This window comes from Oncorhynchus keta, unplaced genomic scaffold (genome assembly GCF_023373465.1).
Source record: "Oncorhynchus keta strain PuntledgeMale-10-30-2019 unplaced genomic scaffold, Oket_V2 Un_contig_10656_pilon_pilon, whole genome shotgun sequence".
Taxonomy (NCBI): domain Eukaryota; kingdom Metazoa; phylum Chordata; class Actinopteri; order Salmoniformes; family Salmonidae; genus Oncorhynchus; species Oncorhynchus keta.
The window spans coordinates 38099-54876 of record NW_026277161.1 but is presented as its reverse complement, the minus strand read 5'-3'; the positions used below and the strand labels follow the sequence as shown (position 1 = coordinate 54876).

At 43.0% G+C, this 16778-nt stretch overlaps 21 non-coding genes across 21 annotated transcripts; all 21 read right to left on the bottom strand.

The window, feature by feature from the left end:
- Positions 1-122: 122 nt before the first annotated feature.
- On the bottom strand, positions 123-204 carry trnal-aag (transfer RNA leucine (anticodon AAG)). Its single transcript has one exon. It is a non-coding gene; the product is annotated as a tRNA-Leu (tRNA).
- A 732-nt stretch (positions 205-936) lies between these two features.
- trnal-aag (transfer RNA leucine (anticodon AAG)) lies at positions 937-1018 on the bottom strand. The gene has a single exon. It is a non-coding gene; the product is annotated as a tRNA-Leu (tRNA).
- Positions 1019-1754: 736 nt separating this feature from the next.
- Positions 1755-1836, bottom strand: trnal-aag (transfer RNA leucine (anticodon AAG)). Its single transcript has one exon. It is a non-coding gene; the product is annotated as a tRNA-Leu (tRNA).
- A 736-nt stretch (positions 1837-2572) lies between these two features.
- trnal-aag (transfer RNA leucine (anticodon AAG)) lies at positions 2573-2654 on the bottom strand. Its single transcript has one exon. It is a non-coding gene; the product is annotated as a tRNA-Leu (tRNA).
- Positions 2655-3390: 736 nt separating this feature from the next.
- Positions 3391-3472, bottom strand: trnal-aag (transfer RNA leucine (anticodon AAG)). Its single transcript has one exon. It is a non-coding gene; the product is annotated as a tRNA-Leu (tRNA).
- A 732-nt stretch (positions 3473-4204) lies between these two features.
- On the bottom strand, positions 4205-4286 carry trnal-aag (transfer RNA leucine (anticodon AAG)). Its single transcript has one exon. It is a non-coding gene; the product is annotated as a tRNA-Leu (tRNA).
- A 734-nt stretch (positions 4287-5020) lies between these two features.
- trnal-aag (transfer RNA leucine (anticodon AAG)) lies at positions 5021-5102 on the bottom strand. The gene has a single exon. It is a non-coding gene; the product is annotated as a tRNA-Leu (tRNA).
- A 735-nt stretch (positions 5103-5837) lies between these two features.
- trnal-aag (transfer RNA leucine (anticodon AAG)) lies at positions 5838-5919 on the bottom strand. The gene has a single exon. It is a non-coding gene; the product is annotated as a tRNA-Leu (tRNA).
- Positions 5920-6655: 736 nt separating this feature from the next.
- trnal-aag (transfer RNA leucine (anticodon AAG)) lies at positions 6656-6737 on the bottom strand. Its single transcript has one exon. It is a non-coding gene; the product is annotated as a tRNA-Leu (tRNA).
- Positions 6738-7467: 730 nt separating this feature from the next.
- trnal-aag (transfer RNA leucine (anticodon AAG)) lies at positions 7468-7549 on the bottom strand. The gene has a single exon. It is a non-coding gene; the product is annotated as a tRNA-Leu (tRNA).
- A 733-nt stretch (positions 7550-8282) lies between these two features.
- On the bottom strand, positions 8283-8364 carry trnal-aag (transfer RNA leucine (anticodon AAG)). The gene has a single exon. It is a non-coding gene; the product is annotated as a tRNA-Leu (tRNA).
- Positions 8365-9098: 734 nt separating this feature from the next.
- Positions 9099-9180, bottom strand: trnal-aag (transfer RNA leucine (anticodon AAG)). The gene has a single exon. It is a non-coding gene; the product is annotated as a tRNA-Leu (tRNA).
- Positions 9181-9918: 738 nt separating this feature from the next.
- trnal-aag (transfer RNA leucine (anticodon AAG)) lies at positions 9919-10000 on the bottom strand. Its single transcript has one exon. It is a non-coding gene; the product is annotated as a tRNA-Leu (tRNA).
- Positions 10001-10736: 736 nt separating this feature from the next.
- Positions 10737-10818, bottom strand: trnal-uag (transfer RNA leucine (anticodon UAG)). The gene has a single exon. It is a non-coding gene; the product is annotated as a tRNA-Leu (tRNA).
- A 735-nt stretch (positions 10819-11553) lies between these two features.
- Positions 11554-11635, bottom strand: trnal-uag (transfer RNA leucine (anticodon UAG)). The gene has a single exon. It is a non-coding gene; the product is annotated as a tRNA-Leu (tRNA).
- Positions 11636-12370: 735 nt separating this feature from the next.
- On the bottom strand, positions 12371-12452 carry trnal-uag (transfer RNA leucine (anticodon UAG)). Its single transcript has one exon. It is a non-coding gene; the product is annotated as a tRNA-Leu (tRNA).
- A 735-nt stretch (positions 12453-13187) lies between these two features.
- On the bottom strand, positions 13188-13269 carry trnal-uag (transfer RNA leucine (anticodon UAG)). The gene has a single exon. It is a non-coding gene; the product is annotated as a tRNA-Leu (tRNA).
- A 736-nt stretch (positions 13270-14005) lies between these two features.
- trnal-uag (transfer RNA leucine (anticodon UAG)) lies at positions 14006-14087 on the bottom strand. The gene has a single exon. It is a non-coding gene; the product is annotated as a tRNA-Leu (tRNA).
- Positions 14088-14822: 735 nt separating this feature from the next.
- On the bottom strand, positions 14823-14904 carry trnal-uag (transfer RNA leucine (anticodon UAG)). The gene has a single exon. It is a non-coding gene; the product is annotated as a tRNA-Leu (tRNA).
- Positions 14905-15640: 736 nt separating this feature from the next.
- trnal-uag (transfer RNA leucine (anticodon UAG)) lies at positions 15641-15722 on the bottom strand. Its single transcript has one exon. It is a non-coding gene; the product is annotated as a tRNA-Leu (tRNA).
- A 736-nt stretch (positions 15723-16458) lies between these two features.
- trnal-uag (transfer RNA leucine (anticodon UAG)) lies at positions 16459-16540 on the bottom strand. The gene has a single exon. It is a non-coding gene; the product is annotated as a tRNA-Leu (tRNA).
- Positions 16541-16778: the final 238 nt, after the last annotated feature.

Below are 16778 nucleotides of genomic sequence, written 5' to 3'. Positions count from 1 at the left end.
TTGGAACCCCATCCGTGACACACAACATTGCTTCTTTTCTCCCTTGCATGGGCGACATGAAAGTAAAAACCCTGAAATAAAGCAGAACATGTGATAGCTTGCGCAAACAAGCTCAATAAAGATGGCAGTGGTGGGATTTGAACCCACGCCTCCTTAGAGACTGGAGCCTTAATCCAGCGCCTTAGACCGCTCGGCCACACTACCCAGCTCTGGCAAACTATTCACACTTTCTCGTCAGTTACCTAGAGCGTCTGCACTTCCTTGTATTTTAGTCTTCTTTTTCATTTTCTTCTTTAAAATCTTTATGTATCTCATGTTGCTCTTGCGTCCTTCATCTTTTTTGATTCTCTTTTTAAAAATCTTAATTTATCTGATGTTGCTCTTTCTTCCATCGTATAAACTTAGAATTAGTTTCTGCTTTTATGTCTGAAGCAGATTGAATTAGAAAAACACGGCAGATAATTGCAATAACAGACTTGGGAATTAGGGTAAAGGCTGGATTCCCTTTATTTGTCCGGTGTCCTTGGTGGCCTTGTTTGAAATTACATTACAGTTTTCTGTTGAGAAAAACTGCAGCGGTGGACTTTGAACCCACACCTCCGAAAGACTGGGTCCTTAAATCCAGTTCTCTGGACAGCTCGGCCACAGTACCCACTGTTAAAATGGACTGCTTGGTCGTCGCACAGACCATCACAACTTTCCTTTTTTCCAATCAAGGATTTGACGTGAACAACCACCGGTAGGAGGTGCAACTGCCACCGCGGGGCACAGGACTTGGTGGCTGGTTGGTTAAGGCGATGGACTACACTATTGAGTTGGAACCCCATCCGTGACACACAACATTGCTTCTTTTCTCCCTTGCATGGGCGACATGAAAGTAAAAACCTGAAATAAAGCAGAACATGTGATAGCTTGCGCAAACAAACTCAATAAAGATGGCAGTGGTGGGATTTGAACCCACGCCTCCTTAGAGACTGGAGCCTTAATCCAGCGCCTTAGACCGCTCGGCCACACTACCCAGCTCTGGCAAATTATTCACACTTTCTCGTCAGTTACCTAGAGCGTCTGCACTTCCTTGTATTTTAGTCTTCTTTTTCATTTTCTTCTTTAAAATCTTTATGTATCTCATGTTGCTCTTGCGTCCTTCATCTTTTTTTTGATTCTCTTTTTAAAAATCTTAATTTATCTGATGTTGCTCTTTCTTCCATCGTATAAACTTAGAATTAGTTTCTGCTTTTATGTCTGAAGCAGATTGAATTAGAAAAACACGGCAGATAATTGCAATAACAGACTTGGGAATTAGGGTAAAGGCTGGATTCCCTTTATTTGTCCGGTGTCCTTGGTGGCCTTGTTTGAAATTACATTACAGTTTTCTGTTGAGAAAAAGTTGCAGCGGTGGGACTTTGAACCCACACCTCCGAAAGACTGGGTCCTTAAATCCAGTTCTCTGGACAGCTCGGCCACAGTACCCACTGTTAAAATGGACTGCTTGGTCGTCGCACAGACCATCACAACTTTCCTTTTTCCAATCAAGGATTTGACGTGAACAACCACCGGTAGGAGGTGCAACTGCCACCGCGGGGCACAGGACTTGGTGGCTGGTTGGTTAAGGCGATGGACTACACTATTGAGTTGGAACCCCATCCGTGACACACAACATTGCTTCTTTTCTCCCTTGCATGGGCGACATGAAAGTAAAAACCCTGAAATAAAGCAGAACATGTGATAGCTTGCGCAAACAAGCTCAATAAAGATGGCAGTGGTGGGATTTGAACCCACGCCTCCTTAGAGACTGGAGCCTTAATCCAGCGCCTTAGACCGCTCGGCCACACTACCCAGCTCTGGCAAACTATTCACACTTTCTCGTCAGTTACCTAGAGCGTCTGCACTTCCTTGTATTTTAGTCTTCTTTTTCATTTTCTTCTTTAAAATCTTTATGTATCTCATGTTGCTCTTGCGTCCTTCATCTTTTTTGATTCTCTTTTTAAAAATCTTAATTTATCTGATGTTGCTCTTTCTTCCATCGTATAAACTTAGAATTAGTTTCTGCTTTTATGTCTGAAGCAGATTGAATTAGAAAAACACGGCAGATATAATTGCAATAACAGACTTGGGAATTTAGGGTAAAGGCTGGATTCCCTTTATTTGTCCGGTGTCCTTGGTGGCCTTGTTTGAAATTACATTACAGTTTTCTGTTGAGAAAAACTTGCAGCGGTGGACTTTGAACCCACACCTCCGAAAGACTGGGTCCTTAAATCCAGTTCTCTGGACAGCTCGGCCACAGTACCCACTGTTAAAATGGACTGCTTGGTCGTCGCACAGACCATCACAACTTTCCTTTTTCCAATCAAGGATTTGACGTGAACAACCACCGGTAGGAGGTGCAACTGCCACCGCGGGGCACAGGACTTGGTGGCTGGTTGGTTAAGGCGATGGACTACACTATTGAGTTGGAACCCCATCCGTGACACACAACATTGCTTCTTTTCTCCCTTGCATGGGCGACATGAAAGTAAAAACCCTGAAATAAAGCAGAACATGTGATAGCTTGCGCAAACAAACTCAATAAAGATGGCAGTGGTGGGATTTGAACCCACGCCTCCTTAGAGACTGGAGCCTTAATCCAGCGCCTTAGACCGCTCGGCCACACTACCCAGCTCTGGCAAATTATTTGCACACTTTCTCGTCAGTTACCTAGAGCGTCTGCACTTCCTTGTATTTTAGTCTTCTTTTTCATTTTCTTCTTTAAAATCTTTATGTATCTCATGTTGCTCTTGCGTCCTTCATCTTTTTTGATTCTCTTTTTAAAAATCTTAATTTATCTGATGTTGCTCTTTCTTCCATCGTATAAACTTAGAATTAGTTTCTGCTTTTATGTCTGAAGCAGATTGAATTAGAAAAACACGGCAGATAATTGCAATAACAGACTTGGGAATTAGGGTAAAGGCTGGATTCCCTTTATTTGTCCGGTGTCCTTGGTGGCCTTGTTTGAAATTACATTACAGTTTTCTGTTGAGAAAAACTTGCAGCGGTGGACTTTGAACCCACACCTCCGAAAGACTGGGTCCTTAAATCCAGTTCTCTGGACAGCTCGGCCACAGTACCCACTGTTAAAATGGACTGCTTGGTCGTCGCACAGACCATCACAACTTTCCTTTTTTCCAATCAAGGATTTGACGTGAACAACCACCGGTAGGAGGTGCAACTGCCACCGCGGGGCACAGGACTTGGTGGCTGGTTGGTTAAGGCGATGGACTACACTATTGAGTTGGAACCCCATCCGTGACACACAACATTGCTTCTTTTCTCCCTTGCATGGGCGACATGAAAGTAAAAACCCTGAAATAAAGCAGAACATGTGATAGCTTGCGCAAACAAACTCAATAAAGATGGCAGTGGTGGGATTTGAACCCACGCCTCCTTAGAGACTGGAGCCTTAATCCAGCGCCTTAGACCGCTCGGCCACACTACCCAGCTCTGGCAAATTATTCACACTTTCTCGTCAGTTACCTAGAGCGTCTGCACTTCCTTGTATTTTAGTCTTCTTTTTCATTTTCTTCTTTAAAATCTTTATGTATCTCATGTTGCTCTTGCGTCCTTCATCTTTTTTGATTCTCTTTTTAAAAATCTTAATTTATCTGATGTTGCTCTTTCTTCCATCGTATAAACTTAGAATTAGTTTCTGCTTTTATGTCTGAAGCAGATTGAATTAGAAAAACACGGCAGATAATTGCAATAACAGACTTGGGAATTAGGGTAAAGGCTGGATTCCCTTTATTTGTCCGGTGTCCTTGGTGGCCTTGTTTGAAATTACATTACAGTTTTCTGTTGAGAAAAACTTGCAGCGGTGGACTTTGAACCCACACCTCCGAAAGACTGGGTCCTTAAATCCAGTTCTCTGGACAGCTCGGCCACAGTACCCACTGTTAAAATGGACTGCTTGGTCGTCGCACAGACCATCACAACTTTCCTTTTTCCAATCAAGGATTTGACGTGAACAACCACCGGTAGGAGGTGCAACTGCCACCGCGGGGCACAGGACTTGGTGGCTGGTTGGTTAAGGCGATGGACTACACTATTGAGTTGGAACCCCATCCGTGACACACAACATTGCTTCTTTTCTCCCTTGCATGGGCGACATGAAAGTAAAAACCTGAAATAAAGCAGAACATGTGATAGCTTGCGCAAACAAGCTCAATAAAGATGGCAGTGGTGGGATTTGAACCCACGCCTCCTTAGAGACTGGAGCCTTAATCCAGCGCCTTAGACCGCTCGGCCACACTACCCAGCTCTGGCAAATTATTTGCACTTTCTCGTCAGTTACCTAGAGCGTCTGCACTTCCTTGTATTTTAGTCTTCTTTTTCATTTTCTTCTTTAAAATCTTTATGTATCTCATGTTGCTCTTGCGTCCTTCATCTTTTTTGATTCTCTTTTTAAAAATCTTAATTTATCTGATGTTGCTCTTTCTTCCATCGTATAAACTTAGAATTAGTTTCTGCTTTTATGTCTGAAGCAGATTGAATTAGAAAAACACGGCAGATAATTGCAATAACAGACTTGGGATTTAGGGTAAAGGCTGGATTCCCCCTTTATTTGTCCGGTGTCCTTGGTGGCCTTGTTTGAAATTACATTACAGTTTTCTGTTGAGAAAAACTGCAGCGGTGGACTTTGAACCCACACCTCCGAAAGACTGGGTCCTTAAATCCAGTTCTCTGGACAGCTCGGCCACAGTACCCACTGTTAAAATGGACTGCTTGGTCGTCGCACAGACCATCACAACTTTCCTTTTTCCAATCAAGGATTTGACGTGAACAACCACCGGTAGGAGGTGCAACTGCCACCGCGGGGCACAGGACTTGGTGGCTGGTTGGTTAAGGCGATGGACTACACTATTGAGTTGGAACCCCATCCGTGACACACAACATTGCTTCTTTTCTCCCTTGCATGGGCGACATGAAAGTAAAAACCCTGAAATAAAGCAGAACATGTGATAGCTTGCGCAAACAAGCTCAATAAAGATGGCAGTGGTGGGATTTGAACCCACGCCTCCTTAGAGACTGGAGCCTTAATCCAGCGCCTTAGACCGCTCGGCCACACTACCCAGCTCTGGCAAATTATTCACACTTTCTCGTCAGTTACCTAGAGCGTCTGCACTTCCTTGTATTTTAGTCTTCTTTTTCATTTTCTTCTTTAAAATCTTTATGTATCTCATGTTGCTCTTGCGTCCTTCATCTTTTTTGATTCTCTTTTTAAAAATCTTAATTTATCTGATGTTGCTCTTTCTTCCATCGTATAAACTTAGAATTAGTTTCTGCTTTTATGTCTGAAGCAGATTGAATTAGAAAAACACGGCAGATAATTGCAATAACAGACTTGGGATTTAGGGTAAAGGCTGGATTCCCTTTATTTGTCCGGTGTCCTTGGTGGCCTTGTTTGAAATTACATTACAGTTTTCTGTTGAGAAAAACTTGCAGCGGTGGACTTTGAACCCACACCTCCGAAAGACTGGGTCCTTAAATCCAGTTCTCTGGACAGCTCGGCCACAGTACCCACTGTTAAAATGGACTGCTTGGTCGTCGCACAGACCATCACAACTTTCCTTTTTTCCAATCAAGGATTTGACGTGAACAACCACCGGTTGGAGGTGCAACTGCCACCGCGGGAGCACAGGACTTGGTGGCTGGTTGGTTAAGGCGATGGACTACACTATTGAGTTGGAACCACATTCGTGACACACAACATTGCTTCTTTTCTCCCTTGCATGGGCGACATGAAAGTAAAAACCCGGAAATAAAGCAGAACATGTGATAGCTTGCGCAAATAAGCTCAATAAAGATGGCAGTGGTGGGATTTGAACCCACGCCTCCTTAGAGACTGGAGCCTTAATCCAGCGCCTTAGACCGCTCGGCCACACTACCCTGCTCTGGCAAACAATTCACACTTTCTCGTCAGTTACCTAGAGCGTCTGCACTTCCTTGTATTTTCATCTCCTTTTTCATTTTCTTCTTTAAAATCTCCATGTATCTCATGTTGCTCTTGCGTCCTTCATCTTTTTTTATTCTCTTTTTAAAAATCTTAATTTATCTGATGTTGCTCTTTCTTCCATCGTATAAACTTAGAATTAGTTTCTGCTTTTATGTCTGAAGCAGATTGAATTAGAAAAACACGGCAGATAATTGCAATAACAGACGTGGGATTTAGGGTAAAGGCTGGATTCCCTTTATTTGTCCGGTGTCCTTGGTGGCCTTGTTTGAAATTACATTACAGTTTTCTGTTGAGAAAAACTTGCAGCGTTGGACTTTGAACCCACACCTCCGAAAGACTGGGTCCTTAAATCCAGTTCTCTGGACAGCTCGGCCACAGTACACACTGTTAAAATGGACTGCTTGGTCGTCGCACAGACCATCAAAACTTTCCTTTTTTTCCAATCAAGGATTTGACGTGAACAACCACCGGTTGGAGGTGCAACTGCCACCGCGGGAGCACAGGACTTGGTGGCTGGTTGGTTAAGGCGATGGACTACACTATTGAGTTGGAACCCCATCCGTGACACACAACATTGCTTCTTTTCTCCCTTGCATGGGCGACATGAAAGTAAAAACCCTGAAATAAAGCAGAACATGTGATAGCTTGCGCAAACAAGCTCAATAAAGATGGCAGTGGTGGGATTTGAACCCACGCCTCCTTAGAGACTGGAGCCTTAATCCAGCGCCTTAGACCGCTCGGCCACACTACCCAGCTCTGGCAAATTATTTGCACTTTCTCGTCAGTTACCTAGAGCGTCTGCACTTCCTTGTATTTTAGTCTTCTTTTTCATTTTCTTCTTTAAAATCTTTATGTATCTCATGTTGCTCTTGCGCCCTTCATCTTTTTTTGATACTCTTTTTAAAAATCTTAATTTATCTGATGTTGCTCTTTCTTCCATTGTATAAACTTAGAATTAGTTTCTGCTTTTATGTCTGAAGCAGATTGAATTAGAAAAACACGGCAGAATAATTGCAATAACAGACGTGGGATTTAGGGTAAAGGCTGGATTCCCTTTATTTGTCTGGTGTCCTTGGTGGCCTTGTTTGAAATTATATTACAGTTTTCTGTTGAGAAAAACTTGCAGCGGTAGACTTTGAACCGAAAGACTGGGTCCTTAAATCCAGTTCTCTGGACAGCTCGGCCACAGTACCCACTGTTAAAATGGACTGCTTGGTCGTCGCACAGACCATCACAACTTTCCTTTTTTCCAATCAAGGATTTGACGTGAACAACCACCGGTAGGAGGAGGTGCAACTGCCACCGCGGGGCACAGGACTTGGTGGCTGGTTGGTTAAGGCGATGGAGTACACTATTGAGTTGGAACCCCATCCGTGACACACAACATTGCTTATTTTCTCCCTTGCATGGGCGACATGAAAGTAAAAACCCTGAAATATAGAAGAACGTGTGATAGCTTGCGCAAACAAGCTCAATAAAGATGGCAGTGGTGGGATTTGAACCCACGCCTCCTTAGAGACTGGAGCCTTAATCCAGCGCCTTAGACCGCTCGGCCACACTACCCAGCTCTGGCAAATTATTTGCACTTTCTCGTCAGTTACCTAGAGCGTCTGCACTTCCTTGTATTTTAGTCTTCTTTTTCATTTTCTTCTTTAAAATCTTTATGTATCTCATGTTGCTCTTGCGTCCTTCATCATTTTTTGATTCTCTTTTTAAAAATCTTAATTTATTTAATGTTGCTCTTTCTTCCATCGGATAAACTTAGAATTAGTTTCTGCTTTTATGTCTGAAGCAGATTGAATTAGAAAAACACGGCAGATAATTGCAATAACAGACTTGGGAATTAGGGTAAAGGCTGGATTCCCTTTATTTGTCCGGTGTCCTTGGTGGCCTTGTTTGAAATTACATTACAGTTTTCTGTTGAGAAAAACTTGCAGCGTGGACTTTGAACCCACACCTCCGAAAGACTGGGTCCTTAAATCCAGTTCTCTGGACAGCTCGGCCACAGTACCCACTGTTAAAATGGACTGCTTGGTCGTCGCACAGACCATCACAACTTTCCTTTTTCCAATCAAGGATTTGACGTGAACAACCACCGGTAGGAGGTGCAACTGCCACCGCGGGGCACAGGACTTGGTGGCTGGTTGGTTAAGGCGATGGACTACACTATTGAGTTGGAACCCCATCCGTGACACACAACATTGCTTCTTTTCTCCCTTGCATGGGCGACATGAAAGTAAAAACCCTGAAATAAAGCAGAACATGTGATAGCTTGCGCAAACAAGCTCAATAAAGATGGCAGTGGTGGGATTTGAACCCACGCCTCCTTAGAGACTGGAGCCTTAATCCAGCGCCTTAGACCGCTCGGCCACACTACCCAGCTCTGGCAAATTATTCACACTTTCTCGTCAGTTACCTAGAGCGTCTGCACTTCCTTGTATTTTAGTCTTCTTTTTCATTTTCTTCTTTAAAATCTTTATGTATCTCATGTTGCTCTTGCGTCCTTCATCATTTTTTGATTCTCTTTTTAAAAATCTTAATTTATCTGATGTTGCTCTTTCTTCCATCGTATAAACTTAGAATTAGTTTCTGCTTTTATGTCTGAAGCAGATTGAATTAGAAAAACACGGAATATAATTGCAATAACAGACTTGGGAATTAGGGTAAAGGCTGGATTCCCTTTATTTGTCCGGTGTCCTTGGTGGCCTTGTTTGAAATTACATTACAGTTTTCTGTTGAGAAAAAGTTGCAGCGGTGGACTTTGAACCCACACCTCCGAAAGACTGGGTCCTTAAATCCAGTTCTCTGGACAGCTCGGCCACAGTACCCACTGTTAAAATGGACTGCTTGGTCGTCGCACAGACCATCACAACTTTCCTTTTTCCAATCAAGGATTTGACGTGAACAACCACCGGTAGGAGGTGCAACTGCCACCGCGGGGCACAGGACTTGGTGGCTGGTTGGTTAAGGCGATGGACTACACTATTGAGTTGGAACCCCATCCGTGACACACAACATTGCTTCTTTTCTCCCTTGCATGGGCGACATGAAAGTAAAAACCCTGAAATAAAGCAGAACATGTGATAGCTTGCGCAAACAAACTCAATAAAGATGGCAGTGGTGGGATTTGAACCCACGCCTCCTTAGAGACTGGAGCCTTAATCCAGCGCCTTAGACCGCTCGGCCACACTACCCAGCTCTGGCAAACTATTCACACTTTCTCGTCAGTTACCTAGAGCGTCTGCACTTCCTTGTATTTTAGTCTTCTTTTTCATTTTCTTCTTTAAAATCTTTATGTATCTCATGTTGCTCTTGCGTCCTTCATCTTTTTTGATTCTCTTTTTAAAAATCTTAATTTATCTGATGTTGCTCTTTCTTCCATCGTATAAACTTAGAATTAGTTTCTGCTTTTATGTCTGAAGCAGATTGAATTAGAAAAACACGGCAGATAATTGCAATAACAGACTTGGGAATTAGGGTAAAGGCTGGATTCCCTTTATTTGTCCGGTGTCCTTGGTGGCCTTGTTTGAAATTACATTACAGTTTTCTGTTGAGAAAAACTTTCAGCAGCGGTGGACTTTGAACCCACACCTCCGAAAGACTGGGTCCTTAAATCCAGTTCTCTGGACAGCTCGGCCACAGTACCCACTGTTAAAATGGACTGCTTGGTCGTCGCACAGACCATCACAACTTTCCTTTTTTCCAATCAAGGATTTGACGTGAACAACCACCGGTAGGAGGTGCAACTGCCACCGCGGGGGCACAGGACTTGGTGGCTGGTTGGTTAAGGCGATGGACTACACTATTGAGTTGGAACCCCATCCGTGACACACAACATTGCTTCTTTTCTCCCTTGCATGGGCGACATGAAAGTAAAAACCCTGAAATAAAGCAGAACATGTGATAGCTTGCGCAAACAAACTCAATAAAGATGGCAGTGGTGGGATTTGAACCCACGCCTCCTTAGAGACTGGAGCCTTAATCCAGCGCCTTAGACCGCTCGGCCACACTACCCAGCTCTGGCAAACTATTCACACTTTCTCGTCAGTTACCTAGAGCGTCTGCACTTCCTTGTATTTTAGTCTTCTTTTTCATTTTCTTCTTTAAAATCTTTATGTATCTCATGTTGCTCTTGCGTCCTTCATCTTTTTTTGATTCTCTTTTTAAAAATCTTAATTTATCTGATGTTGCTCTTTCTTCCATCGTATAAACTTAGAATTAGTTTCTGCTTTTATGTCTGAAGCAGATTGAATTAGAAAAACACGGCAGATAATTGCAATAACAGACGTGGGAATTAGGGTAAAGGCTGGATTCCCTTTATTTGTCCGGTGTCCTTGGTGGCCTTGTTTGAAATTACATTACAGTTTTCTGTTGAGAAAAACTTGCAGCGGTAGACTTTGAACCCACACCTCCGAAAGACTGGGTCCTTAAATCCAGTTCTCTGGACAGCTCGGCCACAGTACCCACTGTTAAAATGGACTGCTTGGTCGTCGCACAGACCATCACAACTTTCCTTTTTTCCAATCAAGGATTTGACGTGAACAACCACCGGTAGGAGGTGCAACTGCCACCGCTGGGGCACAGGACTTGGTGGCTGGTTGGTTAAGGCGATGGACTACACTATTGAGTTGGAACCCCATCCGTGACACACAACATTGCTTCTTTTCTCCCTTGCATGGGCGACATGAAAGTAAAAACGCTGAAATAAAGCAGAACATGTGATAGCTTGTGCAAACAAACTCAATAAAGATGGCAGTGGTGGGATTTGAACCCACGCCTCCTTAGAGACTGGAGCCTAAATCCAGCGCCTTAGACCGCTCGGCCACACTACCCAGCTCTGGCAAACTATTCACACTTTCTCGTCAGTTACCTAGAGCGTCTGCACTTCCTTGTATTTTAGTCTTCTTTTTCATTTTCTTCTTTAAAATCTTTATGTATCTCATGTTGCTCTTGCGTCCTTCATCTTTTTTGATTCTCTTTTTAAAAATCTGAATTTATCTGATGTTACTCTTTCTTCCATCGTATAAACTTAGAATTAGTTTCTGCTTTTATGTCTGAAGCAGATTGAATTCGAAAAACACGGCAGATAATTGCAATAACAGACGTGGGATTTAGGGTAAAGGCTGGATTCCCTTTATTTGTCCGGTGTCCTTGGTGGCCTTGTTTGAAATTACATTACAGTTTTCTGTTGAGAAAAACTTGCAGCGGTGGACTTTGAACCCAAACCTCCGAAAGACTGGGTCCTTAAATCCAGTTCTCTGGACAGCTCGGCCACAGTACCCACTGTTAAAATGGACTGCTTGGTCGTCGCACAGACCATCACAACTTTCCTTTTTTCCAATCAAGGATTTGACGTGAACAACCACCGGTAGGAGGTGCAACTGCCACCGCGGGGGCACAGGACTTGGTGGCTGGTTGGTTAAGGCGATGGACTACACTATTGAGTTGGAACCCCATCCGTGACACACAACATTGCTTCTTTTCTCCCTTGCATGGGCGACATGAAAGTAAAAACGCTGAAATAAAGCAGAACATGTGATAGCTTGTGGAAACAAACTCAATAAAGATGGCAGTGGTGGGATTTGAACCCACGCCTCCTTAGAGACTGGAGCCTAAATCCAGCGCCTTAGACCGCTCGGCCACACTACCCAGCTCTGGCAAACTATTCACACTTTCTCGTCAGTTACTTAGAGCGTCTGCACTTCCTTGTATTTTAGTCTTCTTTTTCATTTTCTTCTTTAAAATCTTTATGTATCTCATGTTGCTCTTGCGTCCTTCATCTTTTTTGATTCTCTTTTTAAAAATCTTAATTTATCTGATGTTACTCTTTCTTCCATCGTATAAACTTAGAATTAGTTTCTGCTTTTATGTCTGAAGCAGATTGAATTAGAAAAACACGGAATATAATTGCAATAACAGACTTGGGAATTAGGGTAAAGGCTGGATTCCCTTTATTTGTCCGGTGTCCTTGGTGGCCTTGTTTGAAATTACATTACAGTTTTCTGTTGAGAAAAAGTTTCAGCGGTGGACTTTGAACCGACACCTCCGAAAGACTGGGTCCTTAAATCCAGTTCTCTGGACAGCTCGGCCACAGTACCCACTGTTAAAATGGACTGCTTGGTCGTCGCACAGACCATCACAACTTTCCTTTTTTCCAATCAAGGATTTGACGTGAACAACCACCGGTAGGAGGTGCAACTGCCACCGCTGGGGCACAGGACTTGGTGGCTGGTTGGTAAAGGCGATGGACTACACTATTGAGTTGGAACCCCATCCGTGACACACAACATTGCTTCTTTTCTCCCTTGCATGGGCGACGTGAAAGTAAAAACGCTGAAATAAAGCAGAACATGTGATAGCTTGTGCAAACAAACTCAATAAAGATGGCAGTGGTGGGATTTGAACCCACGCCTCCTTAGAGACTGGAGCCTAAATCCAGCGCCTTAGACCGCTCGGCCACACTACCCAGCTCTGGCAAACTATTCACACTTTCTAGTCAGTTACTTAGAGCGTCTGCACTTCCTTGTATTTTAGTCTTCTTTTTCATTTTCTTCTTTAAAATCTTTATGTATCTCATGTTGCTCTTGCGTCCTTCATTTTTTTTGATTCTCTTTTTAAAAATCTTAATTTATCTGATGTTACTCTTTCTTCCATCGTATAAACTTAGAATTAGTTTCTAATTTTATGTCTGAAGCAGATTGAATTAGAAAAACACGGCAGATAATTGCAATAACAGACGTGGGAATTAGGGTAAAGGCTGGATTCCCTTTATTTGTCCGGTGTCCTTGGTGGCCTTGTTTGAAATTACATTACAGTTTTCTGTTGAGAAAAAGTTTCAGCGGTGGACTTTGAACCGACACCTCCGAAAGACTGGGTCCTTAAATCCAGTTCTCTGGACAGCTCGGCCACAGTACCCACTGTTAAAATGGACTGCTTGGTCGTCGCACAGACCATCACAACTTTCCTTTTTTCCAATCAAGGATTTGACGTGAACAACCACCGGTAGGAGGTGCAACTGCCACCGCTGGGGCACAGGACTTGGTGGCTGGTTGGTTAAGGCGATGGACTACACTATTGAGTTGGAACCCCATCCGTGACACACAACATTGCTTCTTTTCTCCCTTGCATGGGCGACATGAAAGTAAAAACGCTGAAATAAAGCAGAAGATGTGATAGCTTGTGCAAACAAACTCAATAAAGATGGCAGTGGTGGGATTTGAACCCACGCCTCCTTAGAGACTGGAGCCTAAATCCAGCGCCTTAGACCGCTCGGCCACACTACCCAGCTCTAACAAACTATTCACACTTTCTCGTCAGTTACTTAGAGCGTCTGCACTTCCTTGTATTTTAGTCTTCTTTTTCATTTTCTTCTTTAAAATCTTTATGTATCTCATGTTGCTCTTGCGTCCTTCATCATTTTTTGATTCTCTTTTTAAAAATCTTAATTTATCTGATGTTACTCTTTCTTCCATCGTATAAACTTAGAATTAGTTTCTAATTTTATGTCTGAAGCAGATTGAATTAGAAAAACACGGCAGATAATTGCAATAACAGACGTGGGAATTAGGGTAAAGGCTGGATTCCCTTTATTTGTCCGGTGTCCTTGGTGGCCTTGTTTGAAATTACATGACAGTTTTCTTTTGAAAAAAAGTTTCAGCGGTGGACTTTGAACCGACACCTCCGAAAGACTGGGTCCTTAAATCCAGTTCTCTGGACAGCTCGGCCACAGTACCCACTGTTAAAATGGACTGCTTGGTCGTCGCACAGACCATCACAACTTTCCTTTTTTCCAATCAAGGATTTGACGTGAACAACCACCGGTAGGAGGTGCAACTGCCACCGCTGGGGCACAGGACTTGGTGGCTGGTTGGTTAAGGCGATGGACTACACTATTGAGTTGGAACCCCATCCGTGACACACAACATTGCTTCTTTTCTCCCTTGCATGGGCGACATGAAAGTAAAAACGCTGAAATAAAGCAGAAGATGTGATAGCTTGTGCAAACAAACTCAATAAAGATGGCAGTGGTGGGATTTGAACCCACGCCTCCTTAGAGACTGGAGCCTAAATCCAGCGCCTTAGACCGCTCGGCCACACTACCCAGCTCTAACAAACTATTCACACTTTCTCGTCAGTTACTTAGAGCGTCTGCACTTCCTTGTATTTTAGTCTTCTTTTTCATTTTCTTCTTTAAAATCTTTATGTATCTCATGTTGCTCTTGCGTCCTTCATCATTTTTTGATTCTCTTTTTAAAAATCTTAATTTATCTGATGTTACTCTTTCTTCCATCGTATAAACTTAGAATTAGTTTCTAATTTTATGTCTGAAGCAGATTGAATTAGAAAAACACGGCAGATAATTGCAATAACAGACGTGGGAATTAGGGTAAAGGCTGGATTCCCTTTATTTGTCCGGTGTCCTTGGTGGCCTTGTTTGAAATTACATTACAGTTTTCTGTTGAAAAAAGTTTCAGCGGTGGACTTTGAACCGACACCTCCGAAAGACTGGGTCCTTAAATCCAGTTCTCTGGACAGCTCGGCCACAGTACCCACTGTTAAAATGGACTGCTTGGTCGTCGCACAGACCATCACAACTTTCCTTTTTCCAATCAAGGATTTGACGTGAACAACCACCGGTAGGAGGTGCAACTGCCACCGCTGGGGCACAGGACTTGGTGGCTGGTTGGTAAAGGCGATGGACTACACTATTGAGTTGGAACCCCATCCGTGACACACAACATTGCTTCTTTTCTCCCTTGCATGGGCGACATGAAAGTAAAAACGCTGAAATAAAGCAGAAAGATGTGATAGCTTGTGCAAACAAACTCAATAAAGATGGCAGTGGTGGGATTTGAACCCACGCCTCCTTAGAGACTGGAGCCTAAATCCAGCGCCTTAGACCGCTCGGCCACACTACCCAGCTCTGGCAAACTATTCACACTTTCTAGTCAGTTACTTAGAGCGTCTGCACTTCCTTGTATTTTAGTCTTCTTTTTCATTTTCTTCTTTAAAATCTTTATGTATCTCATGTTGCTCTTGCGTCCTTCATCATTTTTTGATTCTCTTTTTAAAAATCTTAATTTATCTGATGTTACTCTTTCTTCCATCGTATAAACTTAGAATTAGTTTCTAATTTTATGTCTGAAGCAGATTGAATTAGAAAAACACGGCAGATAATTGCAATAACAGACGTGGGAATTAGGGTAAAGGCTGGATTCCCTTTATTTGTCCGGTGTCCTTGGTGGCCTTGTTTGAAATTACATTACAGTTTTCTGTTGAGAAAAAGTTTCAGCGGTGGACTTTGAACCGACACCTCCGAAAGACTGGGTCCTTAAATCCAGTTCTCTGGACAGCTCGGCCACAGTACCCACTGTTAAAATGGACTGCTTGGTCGTCGCACAGACCATCACAACTTTCCTTTTTTCCAATCAAGGATTTGACGTGAACAACCACCGGTAGGAGGTGCAACTGCCACCGCTGGGGCACAGGACTTGGTGGCTGGTTGGTAAAGGCGATGGACTACACTATTGAGTTGGAACCCCATCCGTGACACACAACATTGCTTCTTTTCTCCCTTGCATGGGCGACATGAAAGTAAAAACGCTGAAATAAAGCAGAAGATGTGATAGCTTGTGCAAACAAACTCAATAAAGATGGCAGTGGTGGGATTTGAACCCACGCCTCCTTAGAGACTGGAGCCTAAATCCAGCGCCTTAGACCGCTCGGCCACACTACCCAGCTCTGGCAAACTATTCACACTTTCTAGTCAGTTACTTAGAGCGTCTGCACTTCCTTGTATTTTAGTCTTCTTTTTCATTTTCTTCTTTAAAATCTTTATGTATCTCATGTTGCTCTTGCGTCCTTCATCATTTTTTGATTCTCTTTTTAAAAATCTTAATTTATCTGATGTTACTCTTTCTTCCATCGTATAAACTTAGAATTAGTTTCTAATTTTATGTCTGAAGCAGATTGAATTAGAAAAACACGGCAGATAATTGCAATAACAGACGTGGGAATTAGGGTAAAGGCTGGATTCCCTTTATTTGTCCGGTGTCCTTGGTGGCCTTGTTTGAAATTACATTACAGTTTTCTTTTGAAAAAAAGTTTCAGCGGTGGACTTTGAACCGACACCTCCGAAAGACTGGGTCCTTAAATCCAGTTCTCTGGACAGCTCGGCCACAGTACCCACTGTTAAAATGGACTGCTTGGTCGTCGCACAGACCATCACAACTTTCCTTTTTTCCAATCAAGGATTTGACGTGAACAACCACCGGTAGGAGGTGCAACTGCCACCTTGGGGGCACAGGACTTGGTGGCTGGTTGGTAAAGGCGATGGACTACACTATTGAGTTGGAACCCCATCCGTGACAAACAACATTGCTTCTTTTCTCCCTTGCATGGGCGACATGAAAGTAAAAACGCTGAAATAAAGCAGAAGATGTGATAGCTTGTGCAAACAAACTCAATAAAGATGGCAGTGGTGGGATTTGAACCCACGCCTCCTTAGAGACTGGAGCCTAAATCCAGCGCCTTAGACCGCTCGGCCACACTACCCAGCTCTGGCAAACTATTCACACTTTCTAGTCAGTTACTTAGAGCGTCTGCACTTCCTTGTATTTTAGTCTTCTTTTTCATTTTCTTCTTTAAAATCTTTATGTATCTCATGTTGCTCTTGCGTCCTTCATCATTTTTTGATTCTCTTTTTAAAAATCTTAATTTATCTGATGTTACTCTTTCTTCCATCGTATAAACTTAGAATTAGTTTCTAATTTTATGTCTGAAGCAGATTGAA